The sequence below is a fragment of the Oncorhynchus nerka genome, unplaced genomic scaffold (genome assembly GCF_034236695.1).
Source record: "Oncorhynchus nerka isolate Pitt River unplaced genomic scaffold, Oner_Uvic_2.0 unplaced_scaffold_2947, whole genome shotgun sequence".
In the NCBI taxonomy this organism is placed as follows: Eukaryota; Metazoa; Chordata; class Actinopteri; order Salmoniformes; family Salmonidae; genus Oncorhynchus; species Oncorhynchus nerka.
This window is the reverse complement of record NW_027038353.1, coordinates 1-24,915: the sequence shown is the minus strand read 5'-3', so window position 1 is coordinate 24,915 and position 24,915 is coordinate 1. Positions and strand designations below refer to the sequence as shown.

The 24,915-nt window shown below is 47.8% G+C and overlaps 1 pseudogene; it reads left to right on the top strand.

Annotated features, from left to right (window-relative positions):
- The first annotated feature begins 277 nt into the window (after nt 1–277).
- Nucleotides 278–19,699, top strand: LOC115123327 (max dimerization protein 3-like; annotated as a pseudogene).
- Nucleotides 19,700–24,915: the final 5,216 nt, after the last annotated feature.

The window sequence follows — 24,915 nt, the reverse complement described above, 5'->3', positions numbered from 1 at the left end:
CACTGCAGGACGCCGCTGCGCTGCGGGACACCGCTGCGCTGCATGGGACGCCGCTGCACTGCATGGGACGCCGCTGCGCTGCATGGGGACGCCGCTGCGCTGCACGGGACACCGCTGCACTGCATGGGGACACCACTACACTGCATGGGGACAACTACTACGAAACGCCACTACATAGGACAACACTACACTACATAGAGACAACACAACACTACATAGAACGAAACTGCACTGCATGGGGAACGCTGCACTGCCACATGGGACACCACTGCGCTGCATGGGGACGCCGCTGCGCTGCATGGGGACGCCGCTGCGCTGCATGGGGATTGACGCTACACTGCATGGGGGACAACGCTGCACTGCATAGGACAAGCACTGCACTGCATGGGGGACGCCGCTGCGCTGCATGGGACACCAGCGCACTCTGGAACGACTACACTACATAGAGACAGCTGCACTGCATGCGAGACAACACTACACTACATAGAGACACCACTACACTGCATAGAGACAACACTACACTACATAGAGACAACACTACACTACATAGGACAACACTACACTGCATAGAGACACCACTGCACTGCATAGGACAACACTACACTGCATAGGACACCACTACACTACTGCATAGAGGACACCACTGCACTGCATAGAGACACCACTACACTCATAGAGACAACACTACACTGCATAGGACAACACTGCACTACATAGAGACAACACTACACTACATAGAGACACCACTACACTACATAGAGACAACACTACACTACATGGAGACACCACTACACTACATAGAGACACCACTACACTACATAGAGACACCACTACACTACATAGAGACAATTCACTACACTACATAGAGGACCACTACACTACATGGGGACACCACTACACTACATAGAGACACCACTACACTACATGGAGACAACACACTACATAGAGACACCACTACACTACATAGAGACAACACTACACTGCATAGAGACAACACTACACTACATAGAGACACCACTACACTGCATAGAGACAACACTACACTGCATAGGACACCACTACACTGCATGGAGACACCACTGCACTGCATGGAGACAACACTACACTACATAGAGACGCCACTACACTGCATAGAGACAACACTACACTACATAGAGACACCACTACACCATAGAGACAACACTACACTGCATAGAGACAACACTACACTGCATAGAGACACCACTACACTACACAAAGGAGACACCACTACACTGCATAGAGACACCACTACACTGCATAGGACACCACTGCACTACATAGAGACACCACTACACTACATAGAGACAACACTACACTACATAAGGACAAACACTACACTGCATGGGGACAAATTCGCTGCACTGCATGGGACACCATTGCACTACACAAAGGAGACACCACTACACTGCATGGGACACCGCTGCACTGCAGGACGCCGCTGCACTGCATGGGGACAAAAGAGAGACACCACTACACTACATAGAGACACCACTACACTGCATAGGACACCACTACACTACATAGAGACACCACTACACTACATGGGACACCACTACACTGCATGGGGACAACGCTGCGCTGCATGGGACACCGCTACACTGCATGGGACACCACTACACTGCATAGAGGACACCACTACGCTACATAGAGGACACCACTGCACTGCAGGAGACACCACTACACTACATAGGGACACCGCTGCACTACACTGCATAGAGGGACACCACTACACTACATAGAACGCCGCTACACTACATGGGACGCCGCTGCACTGCATGGGACAACACTACACTGCATAGGGACAACACTGCACTGCAAAGGGACGCCGCTGCGCTGCATGGGACGCCGCTGCACTGCATAGAGACAACACTGCGCCAGGACACCGCTACTGCAGAGACACCACTACACTACATAGGGACACCGCTACACTACATAGAGACAACACTACGCTACATAGAGACAACACTACACTGCAGAGGACACCACTACACTACATAGAGACACCACTACACTGCTAGAGACACTACACTACATAGAGACACCACTACACTAAGAGAGACACCACTACACTAGAGACACCACTGCACTACATAGAGACACCACTACACTACATAGAGACACCACTACACTAAAGAGACACCACTACACTACATAGAGACAACACTACACTACATAGAGACAACACTACACTACATAGAGACAACACTACACTACAGAGACACCACTACACTACAGAGACACCACTACACTACATAGAGACAACACTACACTACATAGAGACACCACTACACTACATAGAGACACCACTACACTACATAGAGACACCACTACACTACATAGAGACAACACTACACTACATAGAGACAACACTACACAAAGAGAGACACTACATAGAGACACCACTACACTACATAGAGACAACACTACACTACATAGAGACAACACTACACTACAGAGACAACACTACACAAAAGAGAGACACCACTACACTACATAGAGACAACACTACACTACATAGAGACACCACTACACTACATAGAGACTACACTACATAGAGACACCACTACACTAGAGACAACACTACACTTACATAGAGACACTACACTACATAGAGACACCACTACACTACATAGAGACAACACTACACTACATAGAGACAACACTACACTACATAGAGACAACACTACACTACATAGAGACAACACTACACTACATAGAGACAACACTACACTACATAGAGACACCACTACACTACATAGAGACAACACTACACTACATAGAGACACCACTACACTACATAGAGACAACACTACACTACATAGAGACAACACTACACTACATAGAGACACCACTACACTACATAGAGACAACACTACACTACATAGAGACAACACTACACTACATAGAGACACCACTACACTACATAGAGACAACACTACACTACATAGAGACACCACTACACTACATAGAGACACCACTACACTACATAGAGACAACACTACACTACATAGAGACACCACTACACTACATAGAGACAACACTACACAAAGAGAGACAACACTACACTACATAGAGACACCACTACACTACATAGAGACACCACTACACTACATAGAGACAACACTACACTACATAGAGACACCACTACACTACATAGAGACACCACTACACTACATAGAGACAACACTACACACTACATAGAGACAACACTACACTACATAGAGACAACACTACACTACATAGAGACACACTACACCACATAGAGACAACACTACACTACATAGAGACAAACTACACAAAGAGGACAACACTACATAGAGACAACACTACACTACATAGAGACACCACTACACTACATAGAGACAACACTACACTACATAGAGACACCACTACACTACATAGAGACAACACTACACTACATAGAGACAACACTACACAAAGAGAGACACCACTACACTACATAGAGACACCACTACACTACATAGAGACAACACTACACTACATAGAGACAACACTACACTACATAGAGACACCACTACACTACATAGAGACAACACTACACTACATAGAGACACCACTACACTACATAGAGACACCACTACACTACATAGAGACACCACTACACTACATAGAGACAAACTACACTACATAGAGACACACTACACTACATAGAGACAACACTACACTACATAGAGACAACACTACACTACATAGAGACAACACTACACTACATAGAGACACCACTACACTACATAGAGACAACACTACACTACATAGAGACAACACTACACTACATAGAGACAACACTACACAAAGAGACACACACTACACTACATAGAGACACCACTACACTACATAGAGACACCACTACACTACATAGAGACAACACTACACTACATAGAGACACCACTACACTACATAGAGACAACACTACACTAATAGAGACACCACTACACTACATAGAGACACCACTACACTACATAGAGACAACACTACACTACATAGAGACAACACTACACTACATAGAGACAACACTACACTACATAGAGACAACACTACACTACATAGAGACACCACTACACTACATAGAGAAAACACTACACTACATAGAGACAACACTACACCAGAGACAACACTACACTAAGATAGAGACACCACTACACTACATAGAGACACCACTACACTACATAGAGACACCACTACACTACATAGAGACAACACTACACTACATAGAGACACCACTACACTACATAGAGACAACACTACACTACATAGAGACACCACTACACTACATAGAGACACCACTACACTACACTACACATAGAGACAACACTACACTACATAGAGACACCACTACACTACATAGAGACAACACTACACTACATAGAGACACCACTACACTACATAGAGACAACACTACACTACATAGAGACAACACTACACTACATAGAGACACCACTACACAACACTACACAAAGAGACAACACTACACTACATAGAGACAACACTACACTACATAGAGACACCACTACACTACATAGAGACAACACTACACTACATAGAGACAACACTACACTACATAGAGACAACACTACACTACATAGAGACAACACTACACTACATAGAGACACCACTACACTACATAGAGACAACACTACACTACATAGAGACAACTACACTACATAGAGACACCACTACACTACATAGAGACACCACTACACTACATAGAGACAACACTACACTACATAGAGACAACACTACACTACATAGAGACACCACTACACTACATAGAGACAACACTACACTACATAGAGACAACACTACACTACATAGAGACAACACTACACTACATAGAGACAACACTACACAAAGAGAGACACCACTACACTACACAAAGAGAGACAACACTACACTACACAAAGAGAGACACCACTACACTACATAGAGACACCACTACACTACATAGAGACACCACTACACTACATAGAGACACCACTACACTACATAGAGACAACACTACACAAAGAGAGACACCACTACACTACATAGAGACACCACTACACTACATAGAGACAACACTACACAAAGAGAGACCTAAGACAACAACATAGCATGGCAGCAACACACATCACGACAAGAGAGACAACACAACACTACACAAAGAGAGACCTAAGACAACAACATAGCAAGGCAGCAACACAACATGACAACAACATGGTAGCAACACAACATGACAACAACATGGTAGCAGCACAACATGACAACAACATGGTAGCAACACAACATGACAACAACATGGTAGCAGCACAACATGACAACAACATGGCAGCAACACAACATGACAACAACATGGTAGCAGCACAACATGACAGCAGTACAACATGGTAGCAACACAACATGACAACAACATGGCAGCAACACAACATGACAACAACATGACAACAACATGGTAGCAACACAACATGACAACAGCATGGCAGCAACACAACATGACAACAACATGGTAGCAACACAACATGACAACAACATGGTAGCAACACAACATGACAACAACATGGTAGCAGCACAACATGACAACAACATGGTAGCAACACAACATGACAACAACATGGTAGCAGCACAACATGACAACAACATGGCAGCAACACAACATGACAACAACATGGTAGCAGCACAACATGACAGCAGTACAACATGGTAGCAACACAACATGACAACAACATGGCAGCAACACAACATGACAACAGCATGGCAGCAACACAACATGACAACAACATGGTAGCAGCACAACATGACAACAACATGGCAGCAACACAACATGACAGCAGTACAACATGGTAGCAACACAACATGACAACAACATGGTAGCAACACATGACAGCAGTACAACATGGTAGCAGCACAACATGACAGCAGTACAACATGGTAGCAGCACAACATGACAACAACATGGTAGCAACACAACATGACAACAGCATGGCAGCAACACAACATGACAACAGCATGGCAGCAACACAACATGACAACAACATGGTAGCAGCACAACATGACAACAACATGGCAGCAACACAACATGACAGCAGTACAACATGGTAGCAACACAACATGACAACAACATGGTAGCAACATGACACAACATGAGCAGCACAACATGACAGCAGTACAACATGGTAGCAGCACATGACAACAACATGGTAGCAACACAACATGACAACAGCATGGCAGCAACACAACATGACAACATGGTAGCAACACAACATGACAACAGCATGGCAGCAACACAACATGACAACAACATGGCAGCAACACAACATGACAACAACATGGCAGCAACACAACATGACAACAACATGGCATCAACACAACATGACAACAACATGGCATCAACACAACATGACAACAACATGACAACAACACACATGACAACAACATGGTAGCATCACAACATGACAACAACATGGCAGCAACACAACATGACAACAACATGGCAACAACATGGCAGCAACACAACATGACAACAACATGGTAGCAACGCAACATGACAACATGACAGCAACATGACAACAACATGGTAGCAACACAACATGACAACAACATGGTAGCAACATGGTAGCAACACAACATGACAACAACATGGTAGCAACACAACATGACAACAACATGGTAGCAGCACAACATGACAACAACATGGCAGCAACACAACATGACAGGCAGCAACACAACATGACAACAACATGGCAGCAACACAACATGACAAAACAACATGACAACATGATAACAACACAGCAAACAACATGACAACAACATGGTAGCAACACAACATGACAACAGCATGGCAGCAACACAACATGACAACAGCATGGCAGCAACACAACATGACAAATAAATATGGCAGCAACACAACATGACAACAGCATGGCAGCACAACAACATGGCAGCAACACAACATGACAACAACATGGCAGCAACACATGACAACAACATGGTAGCAACACAACATGACAACAACATGGTAGCAACACAACAACAACATGGTAGCAACACAATGTGGTAGCAGCACAACATGACAATAACATGGCAGCAACACAACATGACAACAACATGGTAGCAACACAATGTGGTAGCAGTACAACATGGTAACAACAAAACATGGCAGCAGTATAACATGGTAGCAGCACAACATGGTAGCAACACAACATGACAACAACATGGTAGCAACACAACATGACAACCACATGGTAGCAACACAACATGACAACAACATGGTAGCAACATGGTAGCAACACAACATGACAACAACATGGTAGCAACACAACATGACAACAACATGGTAGCAACACAACATGACAACAACATGGCAGCAACACAACATGACAACAACATGGCAGCAACACAACATGACAACAACATGACAACAACATGGTAGCAACACAACATGACAACAACATGGTAGCAACACAACATGACAACAGCATGGCAGCAACACAACATGACAACAGCATGGCAGCAACACAACATGACAACAACATGGTAGCAACACAACATGACAACAGCATGGCAGCAACACAACATGGCAGCAACACAACATATGACAACAACATGGCAGCAACACAACATGACAACATGACAACAACATGGTAGCAACACAACATGACAACAACATGGTAGCAACACAACATGACAACAACATGGTAGCAACACAATGTGGTAGCAGCACAACATGACAATAACATGGCAGCAACACAACATGACAACAACATGGTAGCAACACAATGTGGTAGCAGTACAACATGGTAACAACAAAACATGGCAGCAGTATAACATGGTGGTAGCAACACAATGTGGTAGCAGTACAACATGGTAACAACAAAACATGGCAGCAGTATAACATGGTAGCAACACAACATGGTAGCAGTACAACATGGCAGCAGTACAACATGGTAGCAGCACAACATGGTAGCAACACAAAACATGGTACAAACATTATTGGGCCCAGACAACAGCACAAAGGGCAAGAAGGTAGAGACAACAATACATCACACAAAGCAGCCACAACCGCCAGTAAGAGTGTCCATGATTGAGTCTTTGAATGAAGAGATGGAAATAAACGGTCCAGTTTGAGTGTTTGTTGCAGCTCTGCCCAGTCGCTTAGCTGCAGCGAACTGAATAGAGGTTCACCCCATGTTAGTGGGCAAATGGACATTAGTGGACAAATGGACATTAGTGGACAAATGGACATTAGTGGACAAATGGACATTAGTGGGGCAAATGGACATTAGTGGACAAATGGACATTAGTGGGGCAAATGGACATTAGTGACAAATGGACATTAGTGGACAAATGGACATTATGGACAAATGGACATAGTGGGCAAATGGACATTAGTGGGCAAAATGGACATTAGTGGACAAATGGACATTAGTGGGGCAAATGGACATTAGTGGGGCAAATGGACATTAGTGGGCAAATGGACATTAGTGGACAAATGGACATTAGTGGGCAAATGGACATTAGGTGGACAAATGGCCATTAGTGGACAAATGGACATTAGTGGACAAATGGACATTAGTGGACAAATGGACATTAGTGGACAAATGGACATTAGTGGGCAAATGGACATTAGTGGACAAATGGACATTAGTGGACAAATGGACATTAGTGGACAAATGGACATTAGTGGGGCAAATGGGACATTAGTGGGGCAAATGGACATTAGTGGACAAATGGACATTAGTGGACAAATGGACAAATGGACATTAGTGGGCAAATGGACATTAGTGGGCAAATGGACATTAGTGGACAAATGGACAAATGGACATTAGTGGACAAATGGAACCTTCACTTACTTCGTGTGACGCACAGATGTTCCAAACTTAGTTTTAGATGACTGACTTTATTTTAAAAAATGTATTTAGTTCTTATTTTTATTTTTAAAATCCCTTTTTTTCTCTAGTGGCACAGCCTACAGCTAGCCTAGGGGCAGGAGAGAGGCAGATAATGACTTCATTACCAAAATGATCCTATTTACACTAAGGAGACCATCTCCTGTTTCTGTAGAGTGAACCAGAACGCCCGTAGGGCAGAGACCATCTCCTGTTTCTGTAGAGTGAACCAGAACGGCCCGTAGGGCAGGAGACCATCTCCTGTTTCTGTAGAGTGAACCAGAACGGGGCCGGTAGGGCAGGAGACCATCTCCTGTTTTCTGTAGAGTGAACCAGAACGGCCCATAGCCAGAGTCCATCTCCTGTTTCTGTAGAGTGAACCAGAACGGCCCGTAGGCCAGAGTCCATCTCCTGTTTCTGTAGAGTGAACCAGAACGGCCCGTAGGGCAGGAGTCCATCTCCTGTTTTCTGTAGAGTGAACCAGAACGGCCCGTAGGGGCAGGAGACCATCTCCTGTTTCTGTAGAGTGAACCAGAACGGCCCATAGGCCAGGAGTCCATCTCTGTTTTTTTCTGTAGAGTGAACCAGAACGGCCCATAGGCCAGGAGACCATCTCCTGTTTCTGTAGAGTGAACCAGAACGCCCATAGGCCAGGAGTCCATCTCCTGTTTCTGTAGAGTGAACCAGAACGGCCCATAGGCCAGGAGACCATCTCCTGTTTCTGTAGAGTGAACCAGAACGCCCATAGGGTAGGAGTCCATCTCCTGTTTCTGTAGAGTGAACCAGAACGGCCCATAGGCCAGGAGTCCATCTCCTGTTTCTGTAGAGTGAATCCAGAACGGCCCATAGGCCAGAGTCCATCTCCTGTTTCTGTAGAGTGAACCAGAACGCCCATAGAAGGAGTCCATCTCCTGTTTCTGTGAGTGTGAACCAGAACGGCCCATAGGCCAGGAGTCCATCTCCTGTTTCTGTAGAGTGAACCAGAACGGGCACGAGGGTAGGAGGCCATCTCCTGTTTCTGTAGAGTGAACCAGAACGTGCCCGTAGGGCAGGAGTCCATCTCCTGTTTCTGTAGAGTGAACCAGAACGGCCCGTAGGGCAGGAGACCATCTCCTGTTTCTGTAGAGTGAACTAGAACGGCCCGTAGGCAGGAGTCCATCTCCTGTTTCTGCAGAGTGAACCAGAACGGCCCATGGGCCAGAGTCCATCTCCTGTTTCTGTAAGTGAACCAGAACGGCCCATAGGGCAGGGGACCATCTCCTGTTTCTGTGAGTGAACCAAGAACGGCCCATAGGGCAGGGAGACCATCTCCTGTTTCTGTAGAGTGAACCAGAACGGCCCATAGGGCAGGGAGACCATCTCCTGTTTCTGTAGAGTGAACCAGAACGGCCCGTAGGGCAGGAGACCATCTCCTGTTTCTGTAGAGTGAACCAGAACGGCCCGTGAGGGCAGGAGTCCATATCTCCTGTTTCTGTAGAAGTGAACCAGAACGCCCGTGAGGCAGGAGTCCATCTCCTGTTTCTGTAGAGGAACTAGAACGGCCCATAGGCCAGGAGTCCATCTCCTGTTTCTGTAGAGTGAACCAGAATGGCCCATAGGGCAGGAGACCATCTCCTGTTTCTGCAGAGTGAACCAGAACTGCCCAGGGCAGGAGACCATCTCCTATTTCTGTAGAGTGAACCAGAACGGCCCGTAGGGCAGGAGTCCATCTCTGTTTCTGTAGAGTGAATCCAGAACGCTGCCCATAGGGCAGGAGTCCATCTCCTGTTTCTGTAGAGTGAACCAGAACGGCCCGTAGGAGCAGGAGACCATCTCCTGTTTCTGTAGAGTGAACCAGAACGGCCCGTAGGGCAGGAGTCCATCTCCTGTTTCTGTAGAGTGAACCAGAACGGCCCGTGGGGCAGGAGTCCATCTCCTGTTTCTGTAGAGTGAACCAGAAACGGCCATAGGCAGGAGACCATCTCCTGTTTCTGTAGAGTGAACCAGAAGCGGCCCGTAGGCAGGAGACCATCTTCTGTTTCTGTAGAGTGAACCAGAACGGCATCCGTAGGCAGGAGACCATCTCCTGTTTCTGTGTGAGTGAACCAGAACGGCCGGTAGGCAGGGAGACCATCTCCTGTTTCTGTAGAGTGAACCAGAACGGCCCATGTTAGCCAGAGTCCATCTCCTGTTTCTGTAGAGTGAACCAGAACGGCCCGTAGGCCAGAGTCCATCTCCTGTTTCTGCAGAGTGAACCAGAACGGCCCGTAGGGCAGGAGTCCATCTCCTGTTTCTGTAGAGTGAACCAGAACGCCCGTAGGGCAGGAGTCCATCTCCTGTTTCTGTAGAGTGAACCAGAAACGGCCCGAGGGCAGGGAGACCATCTCCTGTTTCTGTAGAGTGAACCAGAACGCCCATAGGCCAGAGTCCATCTCCTGTTTCTGTAGAGTGAACCAGAACGGCCCATAGGCCAGGAGACCATCTCCTGTTTCTGTAGAGTGAACCAGAACGGCCCATAGGCCAGGAGTCCATCTCCTGTTTTTCTGTAGAGTGAACCAGAATCGGCCCATGTGGCCAGGAGACCATCTCCTGTTTCTGTAGAGTGAACCAGAACGGCCCATAGGGTAGGAGTCCATCTCCTGTTTCTGTAGAGTGAACCAAGAACGGCCCATAGGCCAGGAGTCCATCTCCTGTTTCTGTAGAGTGAACCAGAACGGCCCATAGGCCAGAGTCCATCTCCTGTTTCTGTAGGAGGAATCCAGAACGGCCCATAGGGCAGGAGTCCATCTCCTGTTTCTGTGAGTGAACCAGAACTGCCCATAGGCCAGGAGTCCATCTCCTGTTTCTGCAGAGTGAACCAGAACGGGCCGCAGGGTAGAGGCCATCTCCCTGTTTTCTGTAGAGTGAACCAGAACGGCCCGTAGGGCAGGAGTCCATCTCCTGTTTCTGCAGAGGGAACTAGAACGGCCCGTAGGGCAGGAGACCATCTCCTGTTTCTGGGTAGAGTGAACCAGAACGGCCCGTGAGGGCAGGAGTCCATCTCCTGTTTCTGTAGAGTGAACCAGAACGGCCCATAGGCCAGGAGTCCATCTCCTGTTTTCTGTAGAGTGAAATCCAGAACGGCCCATAGGCAGGAGACCATCTCCTGTTTCTGTAGAGAACCAGAACGGCCCATAGGGCAGGAGACCATCTCCTGTTTCTGTGGAGTGAACCAGAACGGCCCATAGGGCAGGAGACCATCTCTGTTTCTTAGTAGAGTGAACTGAACGGCCCGTAGGGCAGGAGACCATCTCCTGTTTCTGTAGAGTGAACCAAGAACGGCCCGTAGGGCAGCCCATCTCCTGTTTCTGTAGAGTGAACCAGAACGCCCAGTAGGGCAGGATCTCCATCTCCTGTTTCTGTAGAGTGAACCAGAACGGCCCATAGGCCAGGAGTCCATCTCCTGTTTCCTGTAGAGTGAAACCAGAACGGCCCATAGGGCAGGAGACCATCTCCTGTTTCTGTAGAGTGAACCAGAACTGCCCATAGGGCAGGAGACCATCTCCTATTTCTGTAGAGTGAATCCAGAACGGCCCGTAGGGCAGGGAGTCCATCTCCTGTTTCTGTAGAGTGAACCAGAACGGCCCGTAGGGCAGGAGACCATCTCCTGTTTCTGTAGAGTGAACCAGGGCGGCCCACGTAGGGCAGGGAGTCCATCTCCTGTTTCTGTAGAGTGAACCAGAACGGCCCGTAGGGGCAGGAGTCCATCTCTGTTCTGTAGAGTGAACCAGAACGGCCCGTGAGCCAGGAGTCCATCTCCTGTTTCTGTAGAGTGAACCAGAACGGCCCGTAGGCCAGGAGTCCATCTCCTGTTTCTGTAGAGAGTGAACCAGGAACGGCCCGTAGGGCAGGAGACCATCTCCTGTTTCTGTAGAGTGAACCAGAGCGGCCCGTAGGGCAGGAGTCCATCTCCTGTTTCTGTAGAGTGAACCAGAACGGCCCGTAGGGGCAGGAGGACCATCTCCTGTTTCTGTAGAGTGAACCAGAACGGCCCGGCCAGGAGACCATCTCCTATTTCTGTAGAGTGAAATCCCAGAACGGCCCGTGGGCAGGAGTCCATCTCCTGTTTCTGTAGAGTGAACCAGAACGGCCCATAGGCCAGAGTCCATCTCCTGTTTCTGGCAGAGTGAACCAGAACGGCCCATAGGGCAGGAGACCATCTCCTGTTTCTGTAGAGTGAACCAGAACGGCCCGTGGGCAGAGACCATCTCCTGTTTCTGTAGAGTGAACCAGAACGGCCCATAGGCCAGAGTCCATCTCCTGTTTCTGTAGAGTGAACCAGAACGGCCCGTAGGGCAGGAGACCATCTCCTGTTTCTGTAGAGTGAACCAGAACGGCCCATAGGGCAGGAGACCATCTCCTGTTTCTGTAGAGTGAACCAGAACGGCCCGTAGGGCAGAGTCCATCTCCTGTTTCTGTAGAGTGAACCAGAACGGCCCATGGGCCAGGAGTCCATCTCCTGTTTCTGTAGAGTGAACCAGAACGGCCCGTAGGGCAGGAGTCCATCTCCTGTTTCTGTAGAGTGAACCAGAACGGCCCATAGGCCAGGAGTCCATCTCCTGTTTCTGTAGAGTGAACCAGAACGGCCGGTAGGGCAGGAGACCATCTCCTGTTTCTGTAGAGTGAACCAGAACGGCCCGTAGGGCAGGAGTCCATCTCCTGTTTCTGTAGAGTGAACCAGAACGGCCCATAGGCCAGGAGTCCATCTCCTGTTTCTGTAGAGTGAACCAGAACGGCCCATAGGGCAGGAGACCATCTCCTGTTTCTGTAGAGTGAACCAGAACGGCCCATAGGGCAGGAGACCATCTCCTGTTTCTGTAGAGTGAACCAGAACGGCCCATAGGGCAGGAGACCATCTCCTGTTTCTGTAGAGTGAACCAGAACGGCCCGTAGGGCAGGAGACCATCTCCTGTTTCTGTAGAGTGAACCAGAACGGCCCGTAGGGCAGGAGTCCATCTCCTGTTTCTGTAGAGTGAACCAGAACGGCCCGTAGGGCAGGAGTCCATCTCCTGTTTCTGTAGAGTGAACCAGAACGGCCCATAGGCCAGGAGTCCATCTCCTGTTTCTGTAGAGTGAACCAGAACGGCCCATAGGGCAGGAGACCATCTCCTGTTTCTGTAGAGTGAACCAGAACTGCCCATAGGGCAGGAGACCATCTCCTATTTCTGTAGAGTGAACCAGAACGGCCCGTAGGGCAGGAGTCCATCTCCTGTTTCTGTAGAGTGAACCAGAACGGCCCGTAGGGCAGGAGACCATCTCCTGTTTCTGTAGAGTGAACCAGAACGGCCCGTAGGGCAGGAGTCCATCTCCTGTTTCTGTAGAGTGAACCAGAACGGCCCGTAGGGCAGGAGTCCATCTCCTGTTTCTGTAGAGTGAACCAGAACGGCCCGTAGGCCAGGAGTCCATCTCCTGTTTCTGTAGAGTGAACCAGAACGGCCCGTAGGCCAGGAGTCCATCTCCTGTTTCTGTAGAGTGAACCAGAACGGCCCGTAGGGCAGGAGACCATCTCCTGTTTCTGTAGAGTGAACCAGAACGGCCCGTAGGGCAGGAGTCCATCTCCTGTTTCTGTAGAGTGAACCAGAACGGCCCGTAGGGCAGGAGACCATCTCCTGTTTCTGTAGAGTGAACCAGAACGGCCCATAGGCCAGGAGACCATCTCCTATTTCTGTAGAGTGAACCAGAACGGCCCGTAGGGCAGGAGTCCATCTCCTGTTTCTGTAGAGTGAACCAGAACGACCATAGGCCAGGGAGTCCATCTCCTGTTTCTGTAGAGTGAACCAGAACGGCCCATAGGGCAGGAGACCATCTCCTGTTTCTGTCAGAGTGAACCAGAACGGCCCGTAGGGCAGGAGACCATCTCCTGTTTCTGTAGAGTGAACCAGAACGGCCCATAGGCCAGAGTCCATCTCCTGTTTCTGTAGAGTGAACCAGAACGGCCCGTAGGGCAGGAGACCATCTCCTGTTTCTGTGGAGTGAACCAGAACGGCCCATAGGGCAGGAGACCATCTCCTGTTTCTGTAGAGTGAACCAGAGCGGCCCGTAGGGCAGGAGTCCATCTCCTGTTTCTGTAGAGTGAACCAGAACGGCCCATAGGCCAGGAGTCCATCTCCTGTTTCTGTAGAGTGAACCAGAACGGCCCGTAGGGCAGGAGTCCATCTCCTGTTTCTGTAGAGTGAACCAGAACGGCCCATAGGCCAGGAGTCCATCTCCTGTTTCTGTAGAGTGAACCAGAACGGCCGGTAGGGCAGGAGACCATCTCCTGTTTCTGTAGAGTGAACCAGAACGGCCCGTAGGGCAGGAGTCCATCTCCTGTTTCTGTAGAGTGAACCAGAACGGCCCATAGGCCAGGAGTCCATCTCCTGTTTCTGTAGAGTGAACCAGAACGGCCCATAGGGTAGGAGTCCATCTCCTGTTTCTGTAGAGTGAACCAGAACGCCCATAGGCCAGGAGTCCATCTCCTGTTTCTGTAGAGTGAACCAGAACGGCCCATAGGCCAGGGTCCATCTCCTGTTTCTGTAGAGTGAACCAGAACGGCCCATAGGGCAGGAGTCCATCTCCTGTTTCTGTAGAGTGAACCAGAACGGCCCGTAGGGCAGGAGTCCATCTCCTGTTTCTGTAGAGTGAACCAGAACGGCCCGTAGGGCAGGAGTCCATCTCCTGTTTCTGTAGAGTGAACCAGAACGGCCCGTAGGGCAGGAGTCCATCTCCTGTTTCTGTAGAGTGAACCAGAACGGCCCGTAGGGCAGGAGTCCATCTCCTGTTTCTGTAGAGTGAACCAGAACGGCCCATAGGCCAGGAGTCCATCTCCTGTTTCTGTAGAGTGAACCAGAACGGCCGGTAGGGCAGGAGACCATCTCCTGTTTCTGTAGAGTGAACCAGAACGGCCCGTAGGGCAGGAGACCATCTCCTGTTTCTGTAGAGTGAACCAGAACGGCCCGTAGGGCAGGAGACCATCTCCTATTTCTGTAGAGTGAACCAGAACGGCCCGTAGGGCAGGAGACCATCTCCTGTTTCTGTAGAGTGAACCAGAACGGCCCGTAGGGCAGGAGACCATCTCCTGTTTCTGTAGAGTGATGCAGCTTAATGTACAGTACATCCCCTGGACAGGGCAGGGTCTAGTTTATGAATAGTTATATTATTGTAACAGACGTGCTCAGTTGAGACATTGTGTCATTGTGTTGTTGTAACAGAGGTGCTCAGTTGTAACATTGTGTCATTGTGTTGTTGTAACAGACGTGCTCAGTTGAGACATTGTGTCATTGTGTTGTTGTAACAGACGTGCTCAGTTGAGACACCACCTGGAACAGTTGAAGCAGCAGGTTCCTCAGGTGTCTGACTCCATGAGAAACACCACCCTGAACCTGCTGAGACGGGCTCAGACACACATCAAGGTGAGATGAACACACAGCTAAACCCTAAACCCTAACCACTACCCCCTACCCTAACCACTACCCCCTACCCTAACCACTACCCCCTACCCTAACCCTAAACCCTGCCCACTACCCTAAGCCTAAACCCTACCCCCTACCCTAAGCCTAAACCCTACCCCCTACCCTAAACCCTACCCTAACCCTAAACCCTACCTTAACCCGAACCACTACCCTAAACCCTACCCTAAACCCTAACCACTACCCTAAACCCTACCCTAACCCTAAACCCTACCTTAACCCGAACCACTACCCTAAACCCTACCCTAAACCCTAACCACTACCCTAAACCCTACCCTAACCCTAAACCCTACCTTAACCCGAACCATTACCCTAAACCCTACCCTAAACCCTAACCACTACCCTAAACCCTACCCTAACCCTAAACCCTAACCACTACCCTAAACCCTACCCTAAACCCTACCCTAAACCCTAACCACTACCCTAAACCCTACCCTAACCCTAAACCCTAACCACTACCCTAAACCCTAACCATTACTAGCTTTACTCATGTGTCTCTCTCTGTATAACTGTCCTCATCTCTCTCTGTATAACTGTCCTCATCTCTCTCTCTGTATAACTGTCCTCATCTCTCTCTCTGTATAACTGTCCTCATGTCTCTCTGTATAACTGTCCTCATGTCTCTCTCTGTATAACTGTCCTCATGTCTCTCTGTATAACTGTCCTCGTGTCTCTCTGTATAACTGTCCTCGTGTCTCTCTGTATAACTGTCCTCGTGTCTCTCTGTATAACTGTCCTCGTGTCTCTCTGTATAACTGTCCTCATGTCTCTCTCTCTCTCTGTATAACTGTCCTCGTGTCTCTCTGTATAACTGTCCTCGTGTCTCTCTGTATAACTGTCCTCGTGTCTCTCTGTATAACTGTCCTCATGTCTCTCTCTGTATAACTGTCCTCGTGTCTCTCTGTATAACTGTCCTCGTGTCTCTCTGTATAACTGTCCTCGTGTCTCTCTGTATAACTGTCCTCGTGTCTCTCTGTATAACTGTCCTCGTGTCTCTCTGTATAACTGTCCTCGTGTCTCTCTGTATAACTGTCCTCGTGTCTCTCTGTATAACTGTCCTCGTGTCTCTCTGTATAACTGTCCTCATCTCTCTCTGTATAACTGTCCTCATGTCTCTCTCTGTATAACTGTCCTCATGTCTCTCTCTGTATAACTGTCCTCGTGTCTCTCTGTATAACTGTCCTCGTGTCTCTCTGTATAACTGTCCTCGTGTCTCTCTGTATAACTGTCCTCGTGTCTCTCTGTATAACTGTCCTCATGTCTCTCTCTCTCTGTATAACTGTCCTCATGTCTCTCTGTATAACTGTCCTCGTGTCTCTCTGTATAACTGTCCTCATGTCTCTCTGTATAACTGTCCTCATGTCTCTCTGTATAACTGTCCTCATGTCTCTCTCTCTCTGTATAACTGTCCTCATGTCTCTCTGTATAACTGTCCTCGTGTCTCTCTGTATAACTGTCCTCATGTCTCTCTGTATAACTGTCCTCATGTCTCTCTCTCTCTGTATAACTGTCCTCATGTCTCTCTGTATAACTGTCCTTGTGTCTCTCTGTATAACTGTCCTCGTGTCTCTCTGTATAACTGTCCTCGTGTCTCTCTGTATAACTGTCCTCATGTCTCTCTCTCTCTCTGTATAACTGTCCTCATCTCTCTCTGTATAACTGTCCTCATGTCTCTCTCTGTATAACTGTCCTCATGTCTCTCTGTATAACTGTCCTCATGTCTCTCTGTATAACTGTCCTCGTGTCTCTCTGTATAACTGTCCTCGTGTCTCTCTGTATAACTGTCCTCGTGTCTCTCTGTATAACTGTCCTCATGTCTCTCTCTCTCTCTGTATAACTGTCCTCATCTCTCTCTGTATAACTGTCCTCATGTCTCTCTCTGTATAACTGTCCTCGTGTCTCTCTGTATAACTGTCCTCGTGTCTCTCTGTATAACTGTCCTCGTGTCTCTCTGTATAACTGTCCTCGTGTCTCTCTGTATAACTGTCCTCGTGTCTCTCTGTATAACTGTCCTCGTGTCTCTCTGTATAACTGTCCTCATGTGTCTCTCTGTATAACTGTCCTCGTGTCTCTCTGTATAACTGTCCTCGTGTCTCTCTGTATAACTGTCCTCGTGTCTCTCTGTATAACTGTCCTCGTGTCTCTCTGTATAACTGTCCTCGTGTCTCTCTGTATAATCTGTCCTCGTGTCTCTCTGTATAACTGTCCTCATGTTTCTCTCTGTATAACTGTCCTCATCTCTCTCTGTATAACTGTCCTCATGTCTCTCTGTATAACTGTCCTCATGTCTCTCTCTGTATAAGTGTCCTCATCTCTCTGTATAACTGTCCTCATGTCTCTCTCTGTATAAGTGTCTCTCTGTATAAGTGTCCTCATGTCTCCTCTCCTTCTTCCCCATCCAGAAGCTGCAGGATCAGGATGAACGTGCAGAGCAGTTGAAGGGTCGTCTGCGTTGGGAGCAGAGAGAGCTGAGGGTGAGCTAGAGCAGCTCAGGGACATGGAGGCCTGGGGGTCCTGACTGGTCTAGACCCTGGGGTCTGACTGGTCTGGGCCCTGGGGGTCTGACTGGTCTGGGCCCTGGGGGTCAGGGAGGAGCTGGAGCGGTCTCAGAGAGGATGAGGAACGACAGCCTGGGATCAGCAGCCATGTCCTCTTCAGAGAGATCTGACTCTGACAGAGGTGAGTCTCACGGTCGTCACAGCTCTCTTCTCCAATCACAGCTCTCTTCTCAATCACAGCTCTCTTACCCATGTTTAGTAACCAATCACAGCTCTCTTTACCCATGTTTAGTAACCAATCACAGCTTTACCCATGTTTAGTAACCAATCACAGCTCTCTTACCCATGTTTAGTATCTTTCTCAAAATGTAACCTGGGAATATCCATTTTTTTTAGGGATGTAGGTCTACAACTTCAGGTTTTGTCGACCGAAGTGTCCGGAGGGTGTTCATGTTTAAAGTTATTCAGCTTAATGTTTCATATCAAATACGGTGTCTTAAGTACAACTAAAACACACATTGATTTTAGGAGAAATTTGAGTCTACGATTTGAACAGATTTGTATTTTTCCCAGTCATATTTGACAGATTATAGATTGTCTTTGATAACCTGAGATGTGTTGTTTTTTTGTTTTTGCAGAAGACGTGGAGGTTGATGTGGAGAGTATAGTGTTTGACTGTCTGGACTCTGATGGACTGGGGACGGTCCCTCACTCAGGCACAGATCACTGTTACTCCAGCAGCCTCGCCTGGGCCGGGCTATGACCTACCTACCACTGTATACACACGCCTCTGGGAGGGACACACACCGGCCTCTGGGAGGGACACACCGGCCTCTGGGAGGACACGGCCTCTGGGAGGGACACACCGGCCTCTGGGAGGGACACACCGGCCTCTGGGAGGGACACCGGCCTCTGGGAGGGACACACCGGCCTCTGGGAGGGACACACCGGCCTCTGGGAGGGACACACACCGGCCTCTGGGAGGGACACACACCGGCCTCTGGGAGGGACACACCGGCCTCTGGGAGGGACACACCGCCTCTGGGAGGGACACACCGGCCTCTGGGAGGGACACACCGGCCTCTGGGAGGGACACACCGGCCTCCTGGGAGGGACACACCGGCCTCTGGGAGGGGACACACAGGCCTCTGGGAGGGGACACACCGGCCTCTGGGAGGGACACACCGGCCTCTGGGAGGGACACACCGGCCTCTGGGAGGGACCGGCCTCTGGGAGGGACACACACGAGGGACACACGCCTGGGAGGGACCTCTGGGAGGGACACACACGCCTCTGGGAGGGACACACCGGCCTCTGGGAGGGACACACGGCCTCTGGGAGGGACACACCGCCTCTGGGAGGGACACACACCGGCCTCTGGGAGGGACACACCGGCCTCTGGGAGGACACACCGGCCTCTGGGAGGGACACACCGGCCTCTGGGAGGGACACACGGCCTCTGGGAGGGGGACACACCGGCCACACCGGCGTCTGGGAGGGACACACCGCCTCTGGGAGGGACACACACGCCTCTGGGAGGACACACGCCTCTGGGAGGGACACACGCCTCTGGGAGGGACACACACGCCTCTGGGAGGGACACACCGGCCTCTGGGAGGGACACACGCCTCTGGGAGGGACACCGTCTTGGGAGGACACACCGGCGTCCTACGTCGGACTTTAAAGACGGCGTTGGGTGGACGTCACTTGGCGTAAGACGCCGGGGACACAAAGGACAAAAAATAAGGAAAAGAAGAGAATGAGGAACAACCTCAACATTACTGAACAGGAGGAACAACCTCAACATTACTGAACAGGACAGGAGGAACAACTCAACATTACTGAACAGGAGGAACAACCTCAACATTACTGAACAGGACAGGAACAGGAAACAACCTCAACATTACTGAACAGGACAGGAGGAACAACTCAACATTAATGAACAGGAGGAACAACCTCAACATTAATGAACAGGAGGAACAACCTCACATTACTGAACAGGACAGGAGGAACAACCTCAACATTACTGAACAGGAGGAACAACTCAACATTACTGAACAGGAGGAACAACCTCAACATTACTGAACAGACAGAGGAGTCAACTCAACATTAATGAACAGAGGAACAATAACCTCAACATTAATGAACAGGAGGAACAACTAACATTACTGAATACAGGACAGGAGAACAACCTCAACATTACTGAACAGGAGGAACAACCCTCAACATTACTGAACAGACAGAGAACAACCCTCAACATTACTGAACAGGACAGGAGGAACAACCTAACATTGAACAGGAGAACGAACTTTAACATTACTGAACAGGACAGAGGAACAACCTCAACATTACTGAATGCAAAGAGAGGAACAACCTCAAACATTAATGAACAGGAGGAACAACCTCAACATTACTGAACAGGACAGGAGGAACAACCTCAACATTACTGAACAGACAGAGGAACAACTCAACATTACTGAACAGGACAGAGGAACAACCTCAACATTACTGGAACAGAGGAATAACCTCAACATTACTGAACAGGGAGGAAACAACCTCAACATTACTGAACAGGAGGAACAACCTCAACATTACTGAACAGGAGGAACAACCTCAACATTACTGAACAGGAGGAACAACCTCAACATTACTGAACAGGAGGAACAACCTCAACATTACTGAACAGGAGGAACAACCTCAACATTACTGAACAGGAGGAACAACCTCAACATTACTGAACAGGAGGAACAACCTCAACATTACTGAACAGGAGGAACAACCTCAACATTACTGAACAGGAGGAACAACCTCAACATTACTGAACAGGACAGGAGGAACAACCTCAACATTACTGAACAGGAGGAACAACCTCAACATTACTGAACAGGACAGGAGGAACAACCTCAACATTACTGAACAGGACAGGAGGAACAACCTCAACATTACTGAACAGGAGGAACAACCTCAACATTACTGTACTGGAGGAACATTACTGTACTGGAGGAACATTACTGTACTGGAGGAACATTACTGTACTGGAGGACTACACACAACAACAACCGGGGAAAAGTGATCACTTTTCAAAACATTTGACTTGATCTAACTTCTCGTTCAGCTCTGACTTACTGTGAGCTGGATCTGTTTTTAAAATATATATTTTGCTCAAATCTCTGAGCAGGTTTTAAAAAAAAAAAAAAAAAAAATCTTAGTCTGACCTCTTAAACAGCATCAAACTCAAGGACTTGGTGGATGGTTTTATTTGTCTTCTTTTACACCAGTGTGTATTATCAGCATGTGTGGATTGGAAATGTGTTTTGTTTCCATGCCTCAACTCTCCCCTGAGACACCTTCAGAGTCACAGCCTTGGGGGGTTAGCCATTATCATTAAGTGCCTTGCTCAAGGGCACATCGACAGATTTTTCACCTCGTCTGCTTGCAGATTCAAAGTAGCAACCTTTCGGTGACTGGCCGCTAACCGCTAGGCTAGCTGCCGTCGTATGAATGGCGGTAGGAATCATTGAAGCTCCATTTTTGACTTTCTTACCACAGTATCATTGACTTCAAATAGACACAACAGGGTAGTATTCATTACAAAACACACTGAAACAAGGAGAGACTTACCTGTCCAATAAGAAGAGCTCTGGTTCGTTTTCCGTTGCAAAACGTTTTGCCACCGTGTGCTCTAATGAATACGATCCGTGTGATGAAGGCGATTCCACCGAGCGTCGTGGATTGAATAGGTGCTCTGCTCACTGTCCGGGATTGTGTCCCAAATGGAAGCCTGTTTCCTATATAGTGCACTACTTTAGACAGGGCCCAATAATGTAGTGCACTACTTTAGACAGGGCCCAATAATGTAGTGCACTACTTTAGACAGGGCCCAATAATGTAGTGCACTACTTTAGACAGGGCCCAATAATGTAGTGCACTACTTTAGACAGGGCCCAATAATGTAGTGCACTACTTTAGACAGGGCCCAATAATGTAGTGCACTACTTTAGACAGGGCCCAATAATGTAGTGCACTACTTTAGACAGGGCACAATAATGTAGTGCACTACTTTAGACAGGGCCCAATAATGTAGTGCACTACTTTAGACAGGGCCCAATAATGTAGTGCACTACTTTAGACAGGGCCCAAAAATGTAGTGCACTACTTTAGACAGGGCCCAATAATGTAGTGCACTACTTTAGACAGGGCCCAATAATGTAGTGCACTATATAGGACAGGGCCCAAAAATGTAGTGCACTACTTTAGACAGGGCCCAATAATGTAGTGCACTACTTTAGACAGGGCCCAATAATGTAGTGCACTACTTTAGACAGGGCCCAATAATGTAGTGCACTATATAGGACAGGGCCCAATAATGTAGTGCACTACTTTAGACAGGGCCCAATAATGTAGTGCACTACTTTAGACAGGGCCCAATAATGTAGTGCACTATATAGGACAGGGCCCAATAATGTAGTGCACTACTTTAGACAGGGCCCAATAATGTAGTGCACTATATAGGACAGGGTTTCCCGTAGCTGATTGTATTGATTTATTGTTGTACGTCAGACTACAAAAATACCAGCAAATCAATTTGGTTTAATCTACTAACTATCTGTAATTATAATCTTAGGCACCCGTACCAGTTCACCGAACGGTGCTACAATCTGTTGCCCTAAGGTCTTCTTCACAATATCTCTATATTGGAAAACGCTGCCTTAAACTCTCCAGCCTTTCGCTCCAGCTAACAAGCTTCAGGAATATTATAACGTATTGTCATCATGTACAGCACTTAAGTCTGTAGTCTGTCTGTTCTGTTATTGTGACTGAGTCTGTTCTGTTATTGTGACTGAGTCTGTTCTGTTATTGTGACTGAGTCTGTCTGTTATTGTGACTGAGTCTGTTCTGTTATTGTGACTGAGTCTGTTCTGTTATTGTGACTGAGTCTGTCTGTTATTGTGACTGAGTCTGTCTGTTATTGTGACTGAGTCTGTTCTGTTATTGTGACTGAGTCTGTCTGTTATTGTGACTGAGTCTGTCTGTTATTGTGACTGAGTCTGTTCTGTTATTGTGACTGAGTCTGTTCTGTTATTGTGACTGAGTCTGTCTGTTATTGTGACTGAGTCTGTCTGTTATTGTGACTGAGTCTGTTCTGTTATTGTGACTGAGTCTGTTCTGTTATTGTGACTGAGTCTGTTCTGTTATTGTGACTGAGTCTGTTCTGTTATTGTGACTGAGTCTGTTCTGTTATTGTGACTGAGTCTGTCTGTTATTGTGACTGAGTCTGTCTGTTATTGTGACTGAGTCTGTTTCTGTTACGTGACTGAGTCTGTCTGTTATTGTGACTGAGTCTGTTCTGTTATTGTGACTGAGTCTGTCTGTTATTGTGACTGAGTCTGTCTGGTTATTGTGACTGAGTCTGTCTGTTATTGTGACTGAGTCTGTTCTTGTTATTGTGACTGAGTCTGTCTGTTATTGTGACTGAGTCTGTCTTGTTATTGTGACTGAGTCTGTTCTGTTATTGTGACTGAGTCTGTCTGCTGTTGTGACTGAGTCTGTATATTGTGACAGTCGTCTGTTATTGTGACTGAGTCTGTTCTGTTATTGTGACTGAGTCTGTTCTGTTATTGTGACTGAGTCTGTCTGTTCTGTTATTGTGACTGAGTCTGTCTGTTATTGTGACTGAGTCTGTCTGTTATTGTGACTGAGTCTGTTCTGTTATTGTGACTGAGTCTGTTCTGTTATTGTGACTGAGTCTGTCTGTTATTGTGACTGAGTCTGTTCTGTTATTGTGACTGAGTCTGTTCTGTTATTGTGACTGAGCCTGTTCTGTTGGCTGTCTGCTGTTATTTGTGACTCGAGTCTGTCTGTTATTGTGACTGAGTCTGTTCTGTTATTGTGACTGAGTTCGTCTGGTCTGGTTATTGTGACTGAGTCTGTCTTGTTATTGTGACTGAGTCTGTCTGTTATTGTGACTGAGTCTGTCTGTTATTGTGACTGAGTCTGTTCTGTTATTGTGACTGAGTCTGTTCTGTTATTGTGACTGAGTCTGTCTGT